Source organism: Mya arenaria, chromosome 1 (genome assembly GCF_026914265.1).
Source record: "Mya arenaria isolate MELC-2E11 chromosome 1, ASM2691426v1".
Lineage (NCBI taxonomy): Eukaryota > Metazoa > Mollusca > Bivalvia > Myida > Myidae > Mya > Mya arenaria.
In genome coordinates this window covers 53513300-53529643 of record NC_069122.1, presented here as the reverse complement: position 1 = coordinate 53529643, position 16344 = coordinate 53513300, and the positions used below count along the sequence as shown (strand labels likewise).

Genomic DNA, 16344 nt, shown 5'->3' with positions numbered 1-16344 from the left:
AGGTGCTCATATATATTATTCGAGGCATTATGGGGACCGCTGGATTAAGGCGACAAAAATTGATCTCCTTAATATTTTCAGTCCAGATTTGTTGTATCAAATGTCAATAAAAATGTCCATTGACAGTAAGTTGATAAGCTTGGATGTTTATATACGAGATCATATCATTGTTTTAAATCTTATTCTCTTTTAATATTAAAAAAAAATATTCTTAAACTTTTGTGTGAGTATATTTGTGTATCCATAAAAATAGCTATTAAGGCGACCAGGGAAAAAAATCATAATTTTGGTCAAAAATAGCTTTATACTAAGCATTTTTTATTTGTTTTACTTTAATTAAAGCATTTTGTACACTATCCTGAAGTTTCATTCCATAAAAACCAGAAATAAGAAAGTCGATAAATCGTGTACCATCAGCATCAAGATGTGCAAGTATACAGAAATTTAACTTTCCGGAATATTACGGAAATTTTCGGGTATCTCCGTGCAGTAATGCAGTATGACGTACATGTCTTACGGAAAGAGGATGGTAAGTGTTTAAAATACATATTCAACGTTTTATCGTTTATTATTATGACTTTTGGACAGTAGTATTTTATCGTCCAGCCTTTGGGTGAAAAGCAAATGAGTTATCCGGATTTTGTTCATCCGAAACTAAATCACTAGTTTCAACATCCGGTATAATTTTGGCTCGTATTTTGGAGAAACTCGATTGATTTCTAGCAAATTTGGTCTACCACTACATCGTCGCTGCTTATAATTTGGTATGTTCCAATTTAAATAATCATTTGCACCCTTAATATCTCAGATGTTAAAAAATAAAAGACGAAAGAATACAAATGCCTTACATTCTGTTTGTCAATGTCTTGGCATTAGTCATTCTCATCACCGATGAATTGCAGAACAGAACGAACACTATCACCCATTCGTATTGTGGCTTTTTGCATGTGTGTTTAATTATCATATTTGATAATAAATGAAACAAGAAAATATTTCCCACCCCTTATTCTGCCACAGTTATTCACCAGTCAATTGAAACCATGGCCGCCTGGTCTGGGTTATACCGGGGATAGCAGGGGAAATGAGCCGTGTTTTTACGTTCCAGGTGTACCGTCAGTGCCGAGTGAATGCGGTGGTATTGTTTTTTGCGCCGAAAACGGGGAATGGGCCTAACCTAGGGTGTCCCCAGGGTGAGGGGGCATTTGGCGGAGCTCTTACAAGCAGTTTGTTTGTATTATGGTTATTTCGTAACCATTCAATTTCGTAACCATTGTGTTAGTCGATTCGTAACTGTTAAGAAATCGAATGGTGATATTGTAACCGTTGGCTGCTATATGAGGAATTAATTTAATACCATTTGAGTTTACAAAAATAATTATACTGTAAGTATGAAACATAACAATTTGAAGTTAAATCTAGAAGTTTTATTCCTGCTTTATTCTTAATAGTGCAGTGCGATTCGCTTATAAACTTTGAAACTATGACAAATAGAAACATTCAAATTAGCTAGTTTTTTGATGTTGCGAAGGAAATATTATAAGTAGGCTAGGTATAAAATGTAATATTTCTTTAATTCATAGATGTTTTACCATTGAGACGAATTGTTATGCAACCTTAAGCTTATATTTTTAAATATGTGGATTTTGATCATTGTGGCGCTAACGTGAATACAAGAAAAAGCTAGAATAAAATCGCGCACCCTTGTCCCCTTGATGTTTCATGGTATGTTCGAGCTAAAACTTAGTTATTTGTTGTCAACATAAATAAATCAAAGCGCTGATAGCGCTGCATGAACAGGGTTTTATACGGGTTTTCACCATAATGATTCACGATCATGTGTGAATTAATAAGGTGCTGATATGTTGCACAGTAAATCTAAGAGTCCCCGTGTAAAACAACCACAGGGGCCGCCCCAGGTTTATTGAAGCATGATGGTCAATGAAAAATAAATATTTTATTGACAATAAAATTAATGCCGCTGTGTAAGAAGGCAAACAAGGATGGAGAATGCAACCAAGCCAAGCAGAACTCCATCATAATTATGGTGTGACATATGAGTATATATATATACTAATCAAACTTTACTCATTAGAAAGAGTTTGCCTATGTTTGCCTTGTTATTCACAAAACAACTTCGAAAATACAACAGATTAGAGAGAAATCGTTTCTTAATTTAAATGATGAAAATTCAAATAATTGATTTCAAACAATTGTAGATGAAACACCTAAAAAGTTATTAAATCCTCAATATTTTCTCATATTTACACCAAACCAGCAAAAATAGAAATCGATTCATTTCAATATCATTCCATTTTCAAAAATAAATGCACAAACATCCGTCTATACGTACACTATAAAAAGTGTATTTATATTTATACATGTATATGTATATACATAATATAAAGTTGGCATAAAATCTTTAATTTCAAAACATTGTTTCATTCATTGTCTATATGGTCAGCAACTCTCTTCTATTTCTACATCGTCAGGTAACTCGTCAGCACTTTAGCACGTTTGATATTCCAACGTGGGATATCACGTGATGTTTTAAGCAGGGAAACTGTGTGATCATTAAGATCAATGAGACCATTGTTACATTCTAGGTAATTCCAGCTTCTAAGATGAGAATACATTTGTAATTCCTAAGCGAGGATGGGTCTATATGTCCAGGTTACCAAATGTAGCAGTTTAATAGTTCAAACAACAAACACAGTGTTCTTCAATATCTCTATATTCAACATAATCGAATGTAGATATAATATCGGAGCGTCCTGAAAATACAGTGGCGGTACTACCCGGGCGTTACGGAGGGCCCGTGCCCATCCCAGCTGGCCGGCAAGTTATGTTTTTATGGGGCACATCTTTATTGATTTAACTGTACAAATAAGTTTTTTCGCAATTTAAAGTTTATAGCATATTTTGAGCAAGAAAACAATTGAATCTGATTTTCGTGTTCCAGTGTTTATGGTATGCCAATTTCAAAATATAACCACGGCGCCCCATGTCCGGGGAAGAGCGGGGACTTTGACTTTCGGTCCAGCCAACCCTGGCTAAAATCCCAGCCCTGCGGTGACGAACGGATGGTAAAAGCCCCGCAAAATGCCCCCGCACCCCAGGGACCTAAGGCCTATTCCCCGCTATTTTAAAGCGAATACAAAACCACCTCATCACCCGGCACTGCGGGGCCACCTGAAAGGTAAAAACACGGCCCATTTCTCCGGCTATTCCCGGACCTGGGGGCCGTGGTTACAAAATACTATATAGTTTACGACACGAATGTCTTGAAAATGACATCAGGGCCCGAATATTCGATACTGATAAATAGGCGCCGCATTTCACACAGACATCTGATTAAAAGTAAACAGATATGGCTGCAGTTATACGTGTACGTTTACTGTTTTACTTTGGTTTCAATCCCTGCGACCCCTGTTCGATTCTTCTCACTGGCATGATATATTTTCTTTTGTGAAAGGTTAGTTTAAACATTATATATTTTACAACGATTGTGAAGAATGCTATGATAGCTTATACTGAGTCACTCTCGTTGGCACGATGTTTCGCGAGAGTGTGGTCTTGTGTTGTGGGAGAAACCGGAGTACCCGGAGAAAACCCACTTGTCCAGCTTGTTGACCACTAACCAAACTCACATGCGCCCAGGCCGGGAATCGAACCTTGTGAAAAGTTTTTCTCCATAAGTAGATCCAATAATTTAGCTATGCTAGAAATTCTTATCTTGCCCACGAACGAAGATAAAATGCCCGTATAGAACTTCTTTTTAATGGTCTCCACATTGTAATTACCTCCCTTGTTAAAGACTGTCGTCTGTAGCATTATGGAAACATTTTCTTGTGGTAATATTTAGAACGCTGATTAATTATTTCTCGCTTCAAATGTCACCATAAAACAGTTATCACGCACCTTTCAAGAAATAATGCTTCACTCTCCTTAGAACTATTTAAAGACCCTATTTGACTAATCACATCATCTGAATCGCTGCGCGCATATCCATGTCAACCACAAATTATCGCATATCCATGCGCAATTATTTTTACTAAGCACAAAAATGTTTCAGCAAAAAATACATTTTTACTTAATTTTGTTTTACTGTAGAGGGAGAAAAAGCATCTACCATAGCCGCTCGTGTAAGATAGGTTCATCCCGACCCTCGCGCAGGGTGTTTTGTGGAAACTCGGTAAACCTCGTTTCCCCAAACACCCTACGCTCAGGTCGGGATGAACCTATCTTACACTCTCGGCCATGGAAGATACTTATAATCTTATATCACTTCAAGCTATCTTTTTAATAAAATTGTTCTGCCAAACTCCATTAACAGCGAAAACAAATGTTCGTTCCATATTAAAATTATGCAATCCAAAAAAATGCTATATGTTTATTATAATTTGTGCCCCCCATAATAATAAGTTGTGCCCCCTCCCCCATTTAGAAAGTCCTGGATCCGTCGCTGAAATATAATTATAAACAATCATAAGATCATGAATAATAACATGTTTATAAGTTAACATCGTAAACAGTCTAATATCTTATATGATTTAATCGTATGCAGTGGCAGATTAAATTAAATGGCTAAAGCAGATAAAACACACATATAATACAAGCGATTACAACAACAACAACACAGTACATCATAAAACAAATCATTGACATGGAACGTACTGACTTATGGAATCAAAAAACTCCTACTCCCTCGTACTCCCATGGTGACTTCTGTTATCCATGCATGTTATCATCTGTAGCCAAACCCACATATATTAGTATATGGAAAGAGGCTAAAAGAATATCACTGAACTGCCATTCTCGGTTTAGATACAAAATCTGCTGACGTCGTAAAAATACATGATAAAACTAAATAAATGCAGCTGAATGAAATAATGATCATTTCAATCCATTGCTAACCCAAGACAAACACAAAAGACTACAATTAATGCAAATCAGTTCTTACCACCAGAACATCAGATTCCAAGTAAAACAATCAAGTTATCTAAAACAAAGAAAAACAAACATCTCTGTAGACTTCAAATGCGCACGACAATCAATCAAGCTTGGATTTCCCGCTTCTACTTTACAAAGGCAAGGGAGAGAAATCTGAATAATTTACTGCATTATCTCATTACAGGATTATCTCTCTTCGACTGTAAATTCACTTGGCTTCATCATTGTGTCACCTGATTGAATGATGTGCTTAGAGTGGGTTGTAATTCTTTGTTTACGTTTCGATGTTCATTCATTGTTTTGGTGCATGGATACTACTTTAATGTTATCTTTATCTAAGTTCAACAGATTAAATTATTTAAATAGATATTGCGTTATGATTGCTTCTTGCTTTGTCAAATCTACCTCGGTTATTTGAAACATAGCTTGTAATTTGAATAGTCTGCACTTTCTCAAACTATATTTTTGGTGGTAAATCGGCTGGCGACATTTGTTACTATTAATAGGAACTTTCTGTTGTAAGTGTCAAGTTTGTGGCTACACTGAACAGGGTTGAAAACAACCCTGTTCAAACACATCAATTCAGTCAATAAACCCTCCACAACAATATGCGTTGACGTTTAGTTGATCATTACCTTTTATTGTGTGTTTAATATACCGAAAGAGTTGGTCAGCTGTTAACTTTTGGACTTTGGTAATTTCGTTTGTATGACGGTAAGGTGCAAACATTTCTGGCCGATGATGTGAGGCGTTTTTGAAATAAAAACAGTATTATTTTATTTTTTTGAAACGAAAGGACATCGATCAGAATATGCTTGATCATGAAATGGTTGTTTATAACCGATATTTGTTCACATTCTGACGGACAGCGCAGTAACAGAGACACCGTTTCCAGGTTTATCACGAGGAACATCCGGTGTTAAACTTCAACATTTCTGGGTTCAAATTGGGGAATTATAAGTGGTAAGTGCAAACAAAATGTTATTAAATCAATAAATTATTATGTTTAATCAGTATAACACAATCTACAAGCTTCATAATGCAATTGGACAGTACTTTCACATGGCAATCAAAGTAATTGACAAAACCCGGAAGTGAATTCTGCGACACCTATTGGAAAATATTTTGTTGTTGTTAGCAACCGAAAATGACCGCCAAGGTTAAATATTAAATAAACTATGAGACAGTTCACGTTGTCACAGGCCTCGACGGTACCTTATGATATAGAATATATTCAAAATAAAGATCCAGATTTTGCAAATGAACTACTTAAACTTGACAATCTTTATTACAATGAACTTGTGCAGTCATCTCAAAGTCAAAATATAGAAGATTCAGATGAAAGGTCAATTTTATCATGTTTTTAGCTCGACTATTCGAAGAATAGGTGGGCTATACTACTCGGCGTCCGGTTAAAGTTTTAGGGCAAGTTGGGATTTTCACTTATAAGTCCAATACCCTACATTCAATTTACTTAATACTTCACGCAGTTGTTCAGGGCCATCACATGATGAGGTTAGATAACTCCATATTATTCTTTACACAGATTATGGCCCCTGATTGACTATGGAACTTAGGTTAAAGTTTTAGGGCAAGTTGGAATATTTATTCATAACTTCTATATCCTTTATTTAATTGACTTAATACTTCACACAGTTGTTCAGGACCATCACACAATGAGGCTACATAACTCCATATTATCCTAAATACAAGTTATGGCCCCTGGGTGACCTAGATTAAAGTTTTAGGACAGGTTAAAGTTTTAGGGCAAGTTGGGATTTTCACTTAAAACGTCAATACCATTCATTCAATTGACATAATACTTCACACAGGTGTTCAGAGCCGTCACATAATGAGGTCAGATAACTCCATATTATCTTTTATACAAAGTATGGCCCCTGATTGACTATGGAACTTAGGTTAAAGTTTTAGAGCAGGTTGGGATATTGTTTAATAACTCCATATCCTTAATACAAGTTATGGCCCCTGATTGACTTAAGTTTTAGGCAAGTCAACGTAAAGTGCAAGTTGGGATTATAATAAAAACTTCTATACCGTTCATTAAATGCACTTAATAATATTTTAATAATTTTTTAAATTTCCTTTGAAAGGCATATTTGTATATTCTTTACCACATTTTCATAATGGGAAATCAAGTTATTTGAATGACTTGCGTCATTGTTTGGGCGGGCTGGTGGGAGGGCAGGGGAGGGGAGTCACCTTATGTATCGAATAATTTTAGTTAGGTTTGACATAAAGATACCAAACTTGGTATTATTACATCGTTATTGTATTCTAAGTCAAAGCGGCGTAGTCGAGCGCGCTGTCTTATGACGGCTCTTGTATAAATAATGATGATTCTGATTGTGAAATAAACAATGAACAAGAGTCTGATAGTTAACATGATGTTTCTGAAACTAATTTCAACGATGATGTACTTACTTTTTCAAATGATTATGATGGTACTTCAAGACCTGAAGATGTCAAGGAGATTCAAAATGAAAACAAACTTCGAGCAGAAACATGTGGATGTAAAGGATTATATAATGGGAAACCATGCTCGTCAGTAGTTGATTTTGAGAAACTATTAGCTTACAGACAAGACTGCATGGACCTTTTAAATGATGAAAGAGAACTTGTTATTAAGAGTCTTTTGGCAACATATTGTCCAATAAGAAATCACAAAAGTCCCGTATGAAACCATATCAGATGTCTTATTTTATGGGACACAAAATCTGTAAAACCACATTTATTTTTGCACGTGCAACATCTTGCTGCAGTTCGCAAAGAATGGCAAAATCACTGGATTCTGAGAGGATAAAGCCCAGAATTCATGGGAATAAGCACAAGGCCCCAGCTAACGCCCTTAGCTTTACAGACCGAAGCAGGTTGAAAACCTTTATTGAAAATTATGCAACGGACAATGCTTTGCCATTGCCAGGTCGGCTCCCTAATTGCCCAAATCAGACTGTTCTTTTATTGCCATCTGATGTTAACATTTCTGAAATTCATGAAATATATCAGGAAAGTGCTGTTGAGACTGGCTATCTATAGACAAGTGTGTCTTAAAACATTTCGAAACATTTGGAATGAACTTTGCCCTCACATAGCCTTGGCAAAGCCAACGACAGACCTTTGTTTTAAATGCCAAGAATTTGGTTTAAAATTGGGAAAGTCTGGTCAGCTATGTGATGAAGATAAAAATGAACTTGTAAGTGAATACGAGGCTCATCTAAGCACTACCAAAAACAAAGAGAGCAGTACAAGGAGTTAACTGCTGCAAGCAAAGATGTTTATAGCAGTGAAATTCTTTCACATGGTTAGAGCCATGCCAAAACCAAAAAAAAAAAATATATGTTAATATATTGATCAAAAATATTTGTTCTGAGTACACTTTTCTGTGCAACAATTAATTATTATTTATCCTAATACTATCTGATACAGTGTATATTACTATCATTTGAAAGTTACTAAATAACGGTCGGATCACCTGTTTTCATAAATTACAATACTTTTTTTTATTTTTTTTAAATGCTATAATTATTGTCTTTGAAGTAGCTGAACCATGTAGCCCAGATGTGCACAACCACTACTCATGGGATTTTGCCCAGCAAGTCCACTATCCACATCATGCGCAACAAGTTGGGCCGATATATTTCGCCACCCAACGAAAGTGTCAAGTGTTTGGCATGTGCGCCGAAGGTTCAAGTATATTTTTATGGTTAGATGTCACTCTGAATTAAACAAGGAGTAACAGAATAAGACAGATCGTATACCAAATGTACCAGTACAAATTGCCTTTCCAAGTCAGAATTAAATTTTTAGCTTGGATTTGTTTATGCTGTCAGCTTTGCATTCTTGTTCAAAAACTTTTACCTTGGCCATACTTAGAAATCCTTTCAAAAGATTCAACTTAAACAAGTATAACACTCTTGATCTTAGCTTTGATTTTAAAAATGAATTCTAATTAAAAACATAGATCTGTAAAAGTTATACAGCTATCTGTTAGTGTCATTTTGGGTTGTCTACATTATCTTCTTGCTGACTATTTCAGTATTTTTTAGTATTATTTGTGAAATCATTTAAAGGGGCTACACCGTATGATGTTATAGCGAAAAAAAAAAAGAAAATTGTGGAAAACTGACATAAACTTGGTATTGATGAGTACAATGCATTGAAACTAACTAACTAAAGTAACACATAGTTTACAATTAATTTATTTTTTGCAGTTTTTTCGTATTTTTCCATTAAAAAAGATTAATAGGTATGTATACCTAGTATAATTCATTTTTATGCGTGATTGGCTTGTCGATGTTATCACGTGATATTACCAAGTTAGGTATATAGCTTAAATGTTCCAAAGGTTTAGAGTAAGCCTTCGTAGCACAGTGGATACAACACTGGACTGCAATTTTGGCGACTACGGATCGAACATTAACATTTTGTTATTTTTTTATAATTATGATTTCAAAGAGTAAAACATTTTATTAAATAATTGGCATGAGATTCGTTACAGAAAAAAACAACATATTTTGGTGCCAATCTGGTGTAAAGTCCCTTTAACAATAGTTAATATTTATTTATACAGGAAAGCAGACATTTTATAATAATTAAAGGTTCTAACAGCCTATGCAAACTTCATCCTTATTGGTGAGAAGATATTATGAGAATCAATAGTGAATATAAAAGATGATGAAACTTAACATATATTACACCATGAAACACATTCTTACTCAGAGTTTTTTTCCATTTCACATTCGATGATTGATAACGATTGGATAGTTGGATTCAACTATGGCTTATGAAATGTGTTGCTCATTATAACATTGTTTCTTCATGTACTGCATATAGCTTAAATATGAAAAAGAATGTATTAAATTTTCCAGGTTCATTTCGATAATGCCGTCGGCCAAAACAAGAACCACACTGTGCTTTGGTATGCCAAGCGGCGTGTAATGACAGGTCAGTTTTCTAATCTGTTAATAATTGTTTGTCTGTTTTTTGACTAATGCATTGAGCTGTCTTTTGAAATCAATCACATCATTGATACCTGCGATTGGTGCTCTAATTTAATGGAATGCAGAACTGGGTGAAGTTAAAGCGTAGTTGGCAGTAATTTGATATAAGGGATATGTAAACTAAATAAACATATATGTAAACACCCCATAATTGTTAGATTTATATGTCTTGAAAATTTAATTATACCCTAGTTAAAATCATTCGCTTAGTTTTATTTTTTGTGAATATAGATAAGTTTTATTTACACTTAACAGATCTTTCAACAATTTTCAGGACTGCATGAGAGTGTAACACTAAACACTGCTCCTGACTGTCACTTCGGCATCTGGAAGGTCAAGTGGCGATGCTGTAATGCCGAGAATCTTCAAGAAATTACCCACACTGTATCCGCCTCTTCAAAGTCCGTCCACAACATCCCACAGTTGATTAATGACCCTCAGCAGCCAGTCACATTTCACTGTTGGAAATCATTCCTAAATACATATTTTAAAACTCTATAGAATATCACCAAATACCACCATTTATATGTATCAAAACATAAACCAGGAGTTGTAGTTTGCAATGAGTTTGTAGATTCCTCAGAAATTGAAGTTAATCTTTTGAGGATACATCCAGAATGTGGTATTTTGCCTGAACTAAAGCACGCACCGTGCCTAGATGCTGCACGTCAATGGTACCTTCATGATTCTATTGGTCCATTCTTTAGATCTGAGTCATCAAGATCTGCAGTATGCCCTAAACCAACTCTGTGTAAAGTCACAGTTGATATTGCCAAAAATGACACACCGAAAGGCAGTAAACGCAAACATAGCCTTCTGTGTTAATTTAATGAGGACTGGTTAAATGTAGTGCTGCATAGATCTGTTTTTGTCAAACCAGTCTGGAAGTTTGCTTATGTCATAAATGGCATTTTAAGCAAGTGCAATAAATTGTAACATGACATTATTATAATGAATGGTGTTGAAAATGTGAACGCTTTGTAGTAATCGATTAATGTGTTTAGCACTTAAAATACTCACATTAGTAGGTTTGATATGAATATTATATCACAGGAGAGTAAATGCAAAATTACTCATTGGAATTGATTACTTAGATTGTTATGGGCTTGCCAAGTCCCTTTATATTAGTTGGACAGAAAACACTTGTTTAATCAACTTTGTATTGAACAATTTAAGTAATATCCTCTACATCTAAAGACTAACACAATTAAGATATATGTTTCTCTGCCATCTAAAACATGAGAAGGAATATTTGCTTTTTTGTAAATTACTAATATCATTGATTGGTTGCAGTGCATTGTGCAAGTGTTTATTTATTACAAAATCATTGCAAACTACAACATTTTTTTGCAAATGAAAGAGACCGTGCAGATTTTCTTAATCACTTGTTAGGCCTTTAGCATTACCGAAATGTGACTTGACAATTTAAGAAGATGCATTTTTTATAATTAATACAGCAGTTGAAAATGACATCTCGATGAATTAACTATTGTCATTTACTCATTGGTTGGTGAAATGTAAATTGTAGATCAAATGTTTGTGGCAAATGTGAAAAAAATGATCAAAAAATGGCAATATCACATGTAACCATAGCAACAGACTGTTGTTTCCATAGTTCTTTTATGTCATTTTGTACATAAAATGAGCAATGTGTACTCATTGTTTCTATGAATTAGTTTATGTGTTAGCTATCACAGACATTAAAGTTATTATTTCGACATTGATACTGCATTTAAAATAAAAACATTTTTAGTGGACATTGTTTTCAAATTATCAATGTGTAACAGAATGATCCATATCTTTTGATTTCTTTGTACAAAAATGACTTGAAACTTAAGTTTTTATATCTTAGATTCTTGGTATCATTTACATGCCAATAACTTAAAACACATTGTATATTAAGAACACATTTTTGTGGCAGACTTTAAAAATGATTAGAAATAGCATTTTCATTAGTAACCATAGCAACCGATTTTTGCTTCGACCTTTGTGGCCAATTTCTATGTCATTATGGACATTAGCAATGTGTACTTGCTATTTTAATTTTGAAGTTTATGTAACACTAGTAAAGATAGGTTAAAAATTTAAATATCTTGACATGGATATTGTATTCAAAATTAGAACAGTTTTGTTCAAATTGTTTTTTAGCCCTGTGTTTCAAAATGTTTCATATGTTTTTTTTGTAAAATTTGACTTGAAACTTCAGATTTAATTTCAGAAAATACTTAGTATCATAAAGATGTCAATAACTATCATTTTACTAAGATAATTCTTTGTTATGCAGACTTTCAAAAATGATTGGTAATAGCATTTTCATAAGTAACCATAGCAACTGAATTTTGCTTTGACTTGTGTTGTAAGTTTCTTTATCACTACAGACATTAGCGATGTATACTTGTTATTTTCCTTTTGCAGTTTATGTGATACTAGTAAAGATACATTGTTTTATATTTTAATATTTTGACTTTTATACTTCATTCAAAATAAGAACAGATTTAGCGAACATTTAGTTCAAATTGTGTTTAAGCCCTCTGTTACAAAATGTTCCATATTCACAAAACGTAAAAAAATAAAGTATCCATTGGGTTTTTTTAATATTAGACTTGCAACTTCAGATTTTATTTCTGCAATTGCTTGGTATCATAAAAATGTCAATAACTTAAAACACAACTTTATGAATAACATTATTTTTAGAAGAACATGTAGAAAATGAGTGAAAATGACATTATCAATAGTTACCAAAGCAACCAAATGCAGTTATGAACTTTTCGTTAACTTTTGTAATCAAACAATGAGTGCTTATTGTTTCTATGCTAAAACTTACACGCTACATGTAAATAGTCCTTGACATGATACTTATCTGACATGGATATTTCATTCTAAATAAACACATTAGACTTTACATTTTGTTCATTTCGATTTCTACACCAATGTTACGAAAAGTACTATATTTTTTACGTTTTGCTAATTTTGACTCGAAACTTTGGATTTTTGTTCTAGAAATACTTGGCATCATAAAGGTTACAATATCTGGGCCAGAATGATCATATTCCCATTCCCATCCACATATTTGGACCATATAACTTTAGACATTTTATTTAGTGTGTGTATTTGACATCTTTTATTGATAAAAAAAACCCCCACGCTTTGATCAATGATACCATTTTTTTTTAAATTGCGTAGAAGTATTGTAAAATGTAGTGAGTTTGCCGAATGAGAGTATGCGCTTTTTATATTTTATTGTATAAAAATGGGCTGATATGTTTAATTTTGTATTGTGTTTTTGGAAATTAATACCATAACTAATACTTTTAGGATGTTTTTGTTGGTTTCGGTTATAAAGTATGCAGAATTGAATATGGATCAATTGAGAAAAGAACAGAACAACATTTTGTTCGTTTTAAACAATTCAAACAAATATTGGCAATGAAATAGGTCAAGAATGACCCTTGATCATTTATGCAAACATAATTTTACTCATAAATACATCGCGATCAGTCACAAATTATTGTTTATGAGTAAGCTTAATGTAAGAGAATAATTAACATATTTTAGTAGTTTAACAATTCATTTCAAATTTACCATGATATATATATAATTGGTTTTAATTCATGGATAGGTTTATTGAAGAGTGTCATGGAAAGCTGAAACTTTTCAGTACACAACATGCGAACTAAAAATAAACTGTGTGTTCCGGCATTGTGAACAAAAACGCAAGGCGGCTAAGGTAAGTTACATCAAGATATCATTGGGACCCCCCCCCCCCCCGGACAAACAACGCTGATCATCCATTTGGAGATTCAGATATGTTACCCCAGCCAACAGGCTGAATGTTTAATTGTACTCAATACTAGGTTTTGTTTTAGACTAAATGTGAACATCAACATGTTTTTCTAATTGCAGTTGCTGCTTGGGACAATAAAGTTAAGTCAGCAACCGTCTACAGGACTGCAAGATTCATCTCTTCCAAAGGATATCATACTTTTCCAGGTGGTTGTGCATTAATTGATTAATTGACTGATTGATTGATTGATTGATTGATTGATTGATTGATTAAGTGTGAGTTTGTGTAAGGGAATAAGTGTGAGACCATGACTCAATGACTGTTTGGTTGTAAAGATGTGTGAGTGTGTGCATGTTTCAGATATTCTCCTTCCTGGTTGACATACAGGACCGTCATCAGACATTCTGCCATGAATGTGAGAGAGTTTAAAACCATTTCTTATTTTCCTGTGATACTTTATTGATGTTTGATCAAATTTACGCCGCCGTGTTACTGAGTAAAACTTTGAAATTGGGCCTAAATCCTCAAGCTAGAGCTTGGCATAATCTTTTACAAACTTCTGCGAGATTTTTGCCCATGAAAAGATTTGCTCGCAGTCCGCCTTAAAGTTACGCTTTGTTCAGTATTTGAAAGCTTTCTGACTTTTTGTATTATTTTAGACATTAATGAGGCTACTTCTAAGTAACTAGGTGTTCTGGGTGTTCACTGGGTGACAATGGCTGCCCAGTAATAGTTGTTTCTTTTTTCTGAAAAGATATTTCTAGTGAATTGCCCAGTTGCAGTGGTTTTGACGCCACAGTACCAGCACAGCTCCATGACAGATATACATGTTTCGTTATTGATGTCAGTACTACTGTATTGGAGGCCTCACAATTTCTGTGTGGAAATGTCATCTGATACACTTATAACTGTCTGTGTACCATGGCGTATTTCTAGCATAGCTTTCTTAAGTGCATGGCCATCCTCTGTCATTTTAAGATACACTGTGTTGTGTGTGGATAAGAAATGCAGGATGGTACCACCAGTCACCTAAGCCACCATTTCCCCTAACAAACAAAAGGCTCATGGGGACAGTCCCTGCAGTTTACAGCAAAGCTCTCAATTGTAGCCGTACAAACTTCAGGTAAGCGATAAATCTGGGCTTCAATATATCTATGTACTCGCTTGATTTGAATGAAAATCACAATTTCAGCATCAAAATCCAGGTTTAGATCCCAGACCGAACCTTGCCTCCTTCATAAAATTTAAGTTCAGATGTTCTTTAAGCCACATACATGTTTACTACTTATGACAGATAAGAATTTTCTCAAAATGATTATAAATGCGTTTTCCGAGATTTACACCCTCCTCTTGCAGATACTGCCGAGGGCGTAGCTTGGGTGCACCGGGTCGGTTTTCCAGCCGTGTGGAATCAACATCTCCAGCTGAACTGGGGCCGGGAATTATATAAGACTCCTCAGCAGCAAGGTGAGCTTTTGCGTATTTATTTCCAGGCTGGTATATCCGGCCAGACTTCCTGCGTTCTATATATTATCTCTAGAGAATTTAGTTTGATCTCCATTTCTCAGGAAATGTAGCTGTCTGAGGGCCTATTCCATCAATGAGTATCACTGTCTTTAAATTGCTGTTGCGGTACAGTTTTAAATAGCAAAAGTTTTATGGCCCTGTTTGTTTGCAACTCCTCATTCATTTTTTTGTACAGCGAGAAAAGTAAGGGAATTCTAGAGATTTACTAGAACTATGGATTGTTTTTCTTGAGTTACACAGTATATAAGGAGGAATTAGTGTGTGCACAACTCCTCATTTATTTTCATATGTTGTTTGCAGACATAATGAACAGAAAATTTCTGTTTATTATTTATACATGTAACAGATATGTGTACAAGACTAACATTAGAAACATGACATAAAAGAGATCACTATGATTTATTTTCTCCAAAAAAAGTTATTTTTACCGTTTAAGTTAGAACTTTTACTGCATAGTAAGAAATGTCATCTTTATGACATCATAACATGGAATGATGTTAACTTCCCAAGACACATTTCCACATGGCGCAGCTCATTTATATATTTTGTTGATGGATCGTTTAGAATGGGTCAGTTTTAACTGAACAGAATGTTTTAATTGCCATTTTACAGAGTGCCAGCCAGTCGTTGTCATTCTTTACATTGCTGAGGAGGACAGTCCTGCCAACATAACAGTTCGTTCAATAACAGGTAAAAAAAACTTGTCTCGTTTGCATTTTTGATTGCTAACAGAATTTTGTGTGCACAGTTTGAGATTATTAAAATTATTATACCTGACGTCTATTCAACATATAGTAAAAACTCCAGGACAATATTTTCAACCATCACTTAACATTATCACCCACTGCCAGATTATATAATCTTATATGATGGTAACTCCTTTCTTCACAATTCTTGTTAAATATATAATGTTTAAACTAACAATAAAATGGAAATTATGCTCTTTAAACCCAAAACCATTATTAGCTGTCATATGCTACTGGTAAATGAACTGGTCTTGATGTACTATTTGTGAGATAATATCTATGCATATTACTACTTTTGTACATTCAATAGAACATCATC

The 16344-nt window shown here is 34.3% G+C and overlaps 2 pseudogenes; both read left to right on the top strand.

Annotated features, from left to right (window-relative positions):
* Positions 1–7409: 7409 nt before the first annotated feature.
* Positions 7410–8693, top strand: LOC128227956 (uncharacterized; annotated as a pseudogene).
* A 36-nt stretch (positions 8694–8729) lies between these two features.
* LOC128227949 (uncharacterized) lies at positions 8730–10793 on the top strand (annotated as a pseudogene).
* Positions 10794–16344: the final 5551 nt, after the last annotated feature.